Here is an 8,181-nt window from a genome sequence, read left to right as displayed (position 1 = left end):
CGATCCGGGCAGAAGTTCCGATTTCTAAAAACACGTAATTTAATTTAGAAATAGTATCTCCTTTAAATAAGAGTATAATCCAATTTGAAGGAACGCTGTCATGCAAAATTTCGACGAGTTTTCAAAATACATTCAATTTCACACTGTTCCTACATTCGCGAGTATTCGTCTTTACTATATCGATAGACGGATCATCCAGGTCTATGGATATCTTAACCCAATGGCAAAAATGGAATTTTCCGTTCATAAGCTAAAATAAATCGAAAAATCGAATCAAGTTTCATCGCAAATATGAAAATGTCTATTCGTTATTTTTATCCCCTTCCAAGATGCAGTAGTTTCATGAATGATATTCAAGAAGCGTAGCTTCTCGCACGGAGCCTTCTTATTTCTCATTTACGAGCAGGAATTTTCATCAATGAAGTAAACTACGATAATGGTCTTGAATAAGTGACGAGTTCGGTTCTTTCATGAACAAAAGATGTCCTTCCGCTCTGTCGAGCAGAAAATCTCCAAACGTCTATCGCTGGAAAGCGAAAGAAACAAATGGCAGACGAAAAGGAGCAACGAAAACGTGGAAAGGAAAGCTTCGCGACATTTCACGAATGTCAGAAGATTCGAAAGAAGCAAGACGGAACAGTAGCGTGCTAATCAAGACCGATGGTCAATAATGGCGGCCACGGGTTGGTCTGATTCAAGTCCAACCTATCCTCCTTCGGGTGTTGTACGGCATGTACGGGGTGGTTTAAGCCGCAACTTCGCCAGAGCTTGATTCTAGTCGTGACTCGAGAGCGAGACATATTTTTATCGTACCTGGGTGAATCACGGACCTTCTGTCTATGCGTTATTCGGTCAAGTATCGTACACAGTGCACACTACCATCGCCACTAGCGATGGAAGCAAGCGCTCGATTCTGTTGTAAGAAGCGATAAATCGTTTCGCGTGGTCGTTGGTTAAGATTTTTCTTGTCTCGTTCTCTCTAGTCGGATGAGAAGTCCACGGATTCGAGATAAGATTCGTCGTTGACATCGAACCAACGAATTTAGCCAAAAAGAAAAACGCCGCTATACCCAACAGGCGACTCAACCATGTAAAAAGTCGAGCGTGTGTTCGTGTGTATCGTAATCGTCGTAAACTCGTTTTACGCGTTACGTGTAGACAATGTCGAAACGACACCGAGAACGTTAAGTCGGTGGATTTGCTTGAAAAGCAAGCGGAGGGTGCATTGAATGCCCATCGCTAGCGTTGGCGCTGATGCGCGCGCGCATAGCGACTTACATGCACATGTTCCTGAATAGACACATATCCAGAGGGTAGCGTCGACCCGTCGGATCACCCGTTGGATGCACTCAACGAAATTAAACCTACGTTCCTCGACCTCGGGCGGACGTCGCAGTCACGTCCAGCCGAGATATCGGCAACGTTAGCTTTTACCACGTTTTGCGCGCGCCACTTCAAACTTATTTCCGCGAAATTTCGCGGCCACGAATCTTAACAGAGCACCTACTTTTATACGTATCTTCGCGCTAATCCGCAGTCGACCCTATTTTAAATTAACTTCCACCTTTACCTGGACGATGCTTAAAGTACCTTTCTCATTTGGGACCGTTTGTTTGAAAAGAAAGATTTGAAATTAGGTTCTAATTAGACAGATACGTTTCGTGTATTAGAAATTATACGTATGAAAGGTTGAACGTCTCCGAGGGAAAGTGGCAGGAGGAAGAATATCCTTAATATGGGAGAATCGTTGATAAAGCAAAGCATTAATAGGAAATTAAACGTCAAAACTTGTTATCACGTATGAAGCTTTTGGAAATTTAGTAAAAAATCCTGTATCTCTGTACCTTGTTTTTGGAAAAGATGCGCTTCTCGCGTGTCTTCGCGCATTCCAACGTCGAAAAATGTCATCTCGATCGTTCCGATGCAAATAAACGAAATTCTTCTTTATTAAAAATCCCAAACAAGAGAAACGGCGAGAAATTCTTGCTCCGTTATACCATTCGCGATTAACGATCTCTGGATCACCGATCAGCCCTTCCGATATATACTTTCAAACACCCACGTCGAACGAATCGGTTACGTCCTTTTACTTGATTCCCTAGCTAATGCGATTGAGAGTAGCGCGGAATGGGAAATTGGGTTATGAGCACGAAAGTGCTAGGTGGCGAGGATCCTCGAACGACTCGAAAGTATCGGAGCGTCTCGTTGGAAAAAAGAGGTTTTTCAGATCGCCACTCCGCCATCGATGACTTCTCTTTTTTTCTTCGGTGAACTAACAGGGAAAATGCTTGGCGAGGCCGGCTCGGAAAAATGTGGAGCACGTTGACGTTGGAGCAAGGGAGCAGACGAGAGGATATCGAACCGGCAAGTCCAGAGGCGGAGTTGCCCCACCAGGTTTCCATGGAAACGTGACACTCTCTTTCGGGCTTTTCGAGCTTTTCGAGCTGTTCGAGCTTTTCGAGCTTACTATGGTTGCTCTTTCTCTCTCTCTCTCTCTTTCTCTCTCTCTTTCTGTCTCTCTCTCTCTATCGCCGTTTTCACTCCCCGCGCGTATCGGCACCGCAGGATCGCCGCGTCGCGTCAGAGGATCGGCCTCGCCTTCAAAGAACGATATTTCCCGTTATTTTCCTCAAACCGAAGGGAAAAATTATTTGGTTTCGCGGAAACTGATATTGCAGCCCCGGCCAGTTTCTATTTTCAAGTTTTATTTTGCCATGGCGCCGTTTCTCTTTCCGCTACCTCCGATACTGGATCATCTCCGAGTTTCAAACGCCGCTTCTCCTCCCTGTCCATTCAACTGATCGTTTTCTAAATGACGATCGGACTTGACACCCCACTGATTATAAAGCTACTGGTATCAACGCGTTTGACTGTCATTTCAGTCATTTTAGTTAGACTGTCAGTTTGACTGGAATTTTATACATAATATTTCCACAAGTTACGATAGATCGAAATATATTCACGATATTTTGTCCTCGTATCGTCCGCCGATATTATCCAAGTCGTCCACGTTGTTGAAACTTTTTCAGTGGATGTTTCGATCGCGCCAAAAATTTTAATAAAAGACGCTGACTATCGATGGTCAGCGTGACCGCCAACGCGTTAAAAATATCATACTTTCCACTTGAAGAACAGAGTTGTTCATACAGCTACGGAAAGCATTTGTACGCAAGTACACGTGTACGTACACTCAGTTTCCAACGAAGCGTTTTTTAATTAACCTTTGTATTTCATTTGACACAGTATCAAATGTTTTAGGGTTTTAGGCAGAGGGATTAATGGGAAACTGAAAGGAACAGAGGTGTACAAAATACGCGCAATAGTGGTATATAAAATGTCCAATTACAATATTTAGTAGGCGAAACAAATGTTTGCAGTTGTGTTCATAAAAATGTAAAATCGCATAAATATCCGCGGTCTACTTCGATATAAGAAATTCGCTGTACGATAATTTGACGTTCAGGAATCTCCATTGGTTTTCTACGTCTACGTTGTTAGCATTTTATTCTTGGAACCTCCAATTGCAACGAACGTCTCCGATCTCATTGAAATTGCATAGGTGATAGTGTGGAAACATTGTACCTGTATACGTGGTTCGTATATACAGTAGACACATAGGTATACGCGAAAAAGAGCATTTTCGTCTGAAGAATAACACTTGAGGTTTCGCATAATGGAGGATGTGTTGGTGCGAGTAAGTAGAATAGGTAGATTTGATCGATATCGTCAATTATATTAAGTACAATATTTATGATGCATATGTAGATCTGCGTACGTATGAAGTATCGAACTTATGTTTATCGTTCAAGAAACGATTTTTCAATAAACGAAAAATGGTCTAATAGAATTAATCAAATAACGCGATGACATAGTAAGACTTATTCTGCTTTGGAAAATAAAAATATATACGTGTACGATAATCGTAATGTATAATTATTAACAGAACAAATGCTGGAATGAAAATATCAAACTCGACGACGTCGAGCCGTCTTGAAAAGTAAAATAGGAAAGAACAGTGCGCATTTGGCGAATCCTACGTATCGCCGGCGCTGGTACACAAGCGGAAAATGTACTTTCATCGGGCACACATCTTGTTCTGTCCTTTCCAATGTACTTCGTAGTTTCTGGCTCGAGCATGTGTTCTCTCGCGTGTGAAATGTCCCCACGATTTGCTCTTCGCTCTTTCGCCCTTTCTCTTTCTTTCCTTCTCCACAGACCTATGCGCGTTGCTCCAAACGGCATCGTCGTTTACGTAAGTTAGAACAGCGTTTCTCAAACAGCCTCAAATCGAGATCATCTCTGTCGTGGTATCGATAGAAACGCGTATTATCTTTGGATGAAGTTTCGTAAATCTTGAGAGAGAATAGGAAGACGAATGCCTGCAATTAAGCTTCGTAAGATCGCGTGAAATTTATTGTTCGGGATTTTGTGTGTTCTGTGGTTTCTAATTACGAGAAGACGCAAGTAAACTTGTTATTAATTGTTTCGATTAATACCTCGATATATTGCGTGGTGATGAAATCCCATCGCTGAGCGTTACTCGCTAACACTCGGTATTAAATACTCGGTATTAAAAAATCAAATTTTCCAAATATTAATTTACGAAATTCTCGACGCAAGAATATCAAAATTGTTCAAACCGTAGAAACTGTTTTCTCGGTACTTTCTTCAGTTTCTAAATAACGATGAAAATTTCAAAAATTCGCAAGTTTATATCTGTATTTTTGCATTGCATCGGCACGTAAAATATTCACACGTATTTTTATTCCTTCCACGTCTATTTTTTTACTGCGTTTCTTTGTCTTTTATGTAGTGGTATAGTATAATGATCGTTGACTATCGCACGGAACAACAATGGCGATTTCAGTCGTAAAACAATTTGAGAAGCACTGGATTAAAACACATCTGCACACCTATCCGTCTGTACGTGATCGTCCGCGAGTATTCGCAAAGCGAGCGAGAAAGAGCAGGAATGACATATGCGGAACGTAGCCACCTCTATATTTTACTTGAAGCTATTCGCGAGAATTTACGAGGAACCCCCGATACTCTCTTTCTCTCTGTCTTCTTGCCTCCCTCGTCTACTCTTTATCCATACATCTATCTCCTTGCTATATTTCTCGAATCTCTTGGCTCCTACGAGCTTCTCTTTTCACGCTGCATACAGGGACGAGTCTATGCAGAAATGTATAAAATATCCAGAATAAAGTACTTGTTGTAAAAATTTAGAATGGTAAAATCTAAAAACCCAGATCCGTAGGAAAAGGCAAATCTCTATTTATGTTTCCCACGCGTTTCTTTATATGCATAAAGTAAATATATAGTAAAAACATTGAATTAAACATACAGGATGTCTCGGCTTTAAACGATCGAACTTCACCTTAACTTTGTGTTACGAGCAGAAAGAGGAAAAAGAAATTATATAAACGTAGGTTTGCAAAGGCTTTATAAAAAAGTTACGCGATAGGAAAACTAATCAATTCGAGTTAGGTCTTTACGTTTCAAAATGCCATCCCTCGTTTCGAATACACGTTTCATATCTTTGGCAGATTGATTTTGTCACTCTCCGAGTTTCATGGTTATTTTGCTTCAGATCACCGAATGCACCATGAATCCTTTATGTCGGTTCTTGTCTCGAATCAATTCTTGTGCGAGACACTGTCGCCTTTATCGTTCCCCATAGATAAAGATCCAACAGTGTAAGATCTGGCGATCTCGCGGGCCAAACAATGTGTCTTCCCTGACCGATCCATCTTTCACGATAATATTCGTCTATTGCCTTTAGGTTTCATATTTTTGTTATAGCCCTTTTATAGAGCATTTGCGGACTTATGATTATATAACATTTTTTGCTTGTTTCCGCTCACAGAATAAACCGGTGAAGTGGTTTAAAACCGAGGCTTCCTGTGTATCTAATAATAAGGTTAATATTCATAATACATTATAGAAATATAAGTAGAAATTATCAAAGCCTGGCAAAAATCCTGCAGATGTTTATTAAACGTTAGAAACTAAAGAAACAGTCGTCGTGCTATGAAGTCGAACTTTAATTCGAGAACAAAACAAGTACGTGATTTAAGGTGCACGGATCAAATGAAACGAGTTCCGGGGGGAATCCGACTTAATATTTAACGTATTAAAAAGCTCGAGGCAGATACTTGCGCGATGTTTTCAATATGAACGACCGAATTAATGCGAAATTAATGGATCGCAATTCGACCAATCCAGTTTCACGGATTGTATATTAGCAATTAACGAAGTAAGCGAGATAACTCTCGTCGAAGAGAAAATATTCTTTCGCCCCGAGCTAGGTGTTTAATCTGTTCCTTCGACCCAATCACGAGGAAATCTTTTGATACGAGAAACCTTGATTACAACTTCGTGTTAGTTATTCACAAAAGAGGCAATCAAATTGAAGAAACAGAAAGTACAACCAGATTGCTGGTACTTATATATTACTTTATTGGATGATTCGATGTAGATACACAGATATATCAAAGGATGAAAGTGAATTATGATTTTAACTTTGAAGAGACTCGGATTTGATGAGAAGCGGGTTAATTAAATAAGTTAATACGTAATAAACGGATGACAGATGTAAGTGAAAATATAATTGGAAAGTTAATTGTAAAATATAAAAAGTGTGAAAGTTATTATATAGAAAGCTGTGTTTATGTACCGTACATATCGCTTTCTGTGCAATTTACGTGTACATTTCTTATAATTTTCTGCATATTATATTATAGTATATTATGGTAAATAGAATATGGCATAATTATGACGATTCATAACGATAGTTCGTAAATTGAGCCCCTGCAAGTTATACATACGTCTACATATGTAAATATTCTAATTCTTGCAAGTAAAGAGCGAAGAGACCTTGAAACGAAGAGATTTCCAATTAACCAGCGTAACGCATAAGCGTAGCTAGTCCAAGTAAACGCGAGTTAGAGTTTGCGTATATTGTCTGATAAACTTTCAAATTCCTATCATTTTATTCAATAATGTTTTTCTTCTTTTGCAAAGTGGAGGCACATGTACGAGGCATCAGCAAGAGAAGCAGACGATAAAGGAAAAAGAGGAAGGTGACAGACGTTCTAGTTTCGATACATCGATATCTCCTGCGCAAGATTCCAAGAAGAAGAAACTACGCAAACAAGCTAACAATAAGAAACGTAGAAAATTCGTTTCAGAAGCAAAATGAATCACGTATATAGGTACTTCCAACGGTATTTCAGTTTTATCTAAGTAAATCCTAATTAACGATCGAGTAGTCGATGTTGAAATAAAAAATGATATAGCGTGACGTGTTGCAAGATTTTCAGCATGAGCAAATGTGTTTGTTTCATAATTTTGATATATACTTTGTTAGGCACTTGAACGCTATAAATCTTCAACTTTGATCACTTTCGTAAATTTGCAAGGAAAATAAACGGTAGAAAGTTGCATTTAAATCGTGTTTACTATCCGAGAACTTTTCTAACGATTTGCAAGTAATATTTCTAAATTAATATAAATATTGAAATTTATTCGCAAATCGTTCATCGTTGAGATAAAATTTATAAAAATACCAACACGTTTCAATGGCGCCGTGGCTTAGTTGGTAAAGCGCCTGTCTAGTAAACAGGAGATCGAGGGTTCGAATCCCTCCGGGGCCTTGTTCCTATAACAACCAATGTTAGGAACTTTGTTTTTTGTATTCTTTTATTCTATTAAAAAGGTATAGAACACGATAATACAAAGATTTCTTTGTACTTAGTAATATATAAAATAAATATTTCAAATATGTTTACTATCTAATCTTTTGGGGGAAATGTATTTTATTAAATGACTAATAAGAACAGACATTTTAAGATATTACGTATTTCTATGTATGCATAACGATTAAATGCTAATTTTAATTATGATTCGTAATAGTCGTATTTCGTTGTGTACGAGATACGAACTCTACTCTGTTGTATTATCTATCTACGATACATTATCGCAATGTTTTCTATAAATAATTGAGTCAATGTTGTATTAAATACCATCTATGAAAATCCATAAAGTATTAATATTTCTGAAGGTTAATTTTGCACGTATATAAATATTAATGACAAACATCGTAATATAAATATTTTGTAATAAGCGACTAAAATATTTATTTTCAAACAAGATTAATCGACGTTTCATTAATTGGCA

At 38.6% G+C, this 8,181-nt stretch overlaps 1 non-coding gene across 1 annotated transcript; it reads left to right on the top strand.

Annotated features, from left to right (window-relative positions):
- The first annotated feature begins 7,585 nt into the window (after positions 1-7,585).
- Positions 7,586-7,658, top strand: Trnat-agu. Its single transcript has one exon. It is a non-coding gene; the product is annotated as a tRNA-Thr (tRNA).
- Positions 7,659-8,181: the final 523 nt, after the last annotated feature.

Source organism: Bombus bifarius, unplaced genomic scaffold, assembly GCF_011952205.1.
Source record: "Bombus bifarius isolate JDL3187 unplaced genomic scaffold, Bbif_JDL3187 scf7180000008006, whole genome shotgun sequence".
NCBI lineage: Eukaryota > Metazoa > Arthropoda > Insecta > Hymenoptera > Apidae > Bombus > Bombus bifarius.
The sequence above is the reverse complement of the archived record's forward strand: the minus strand, read 5'-3'. Positions and strand labels throughout refer to the sequence as shown.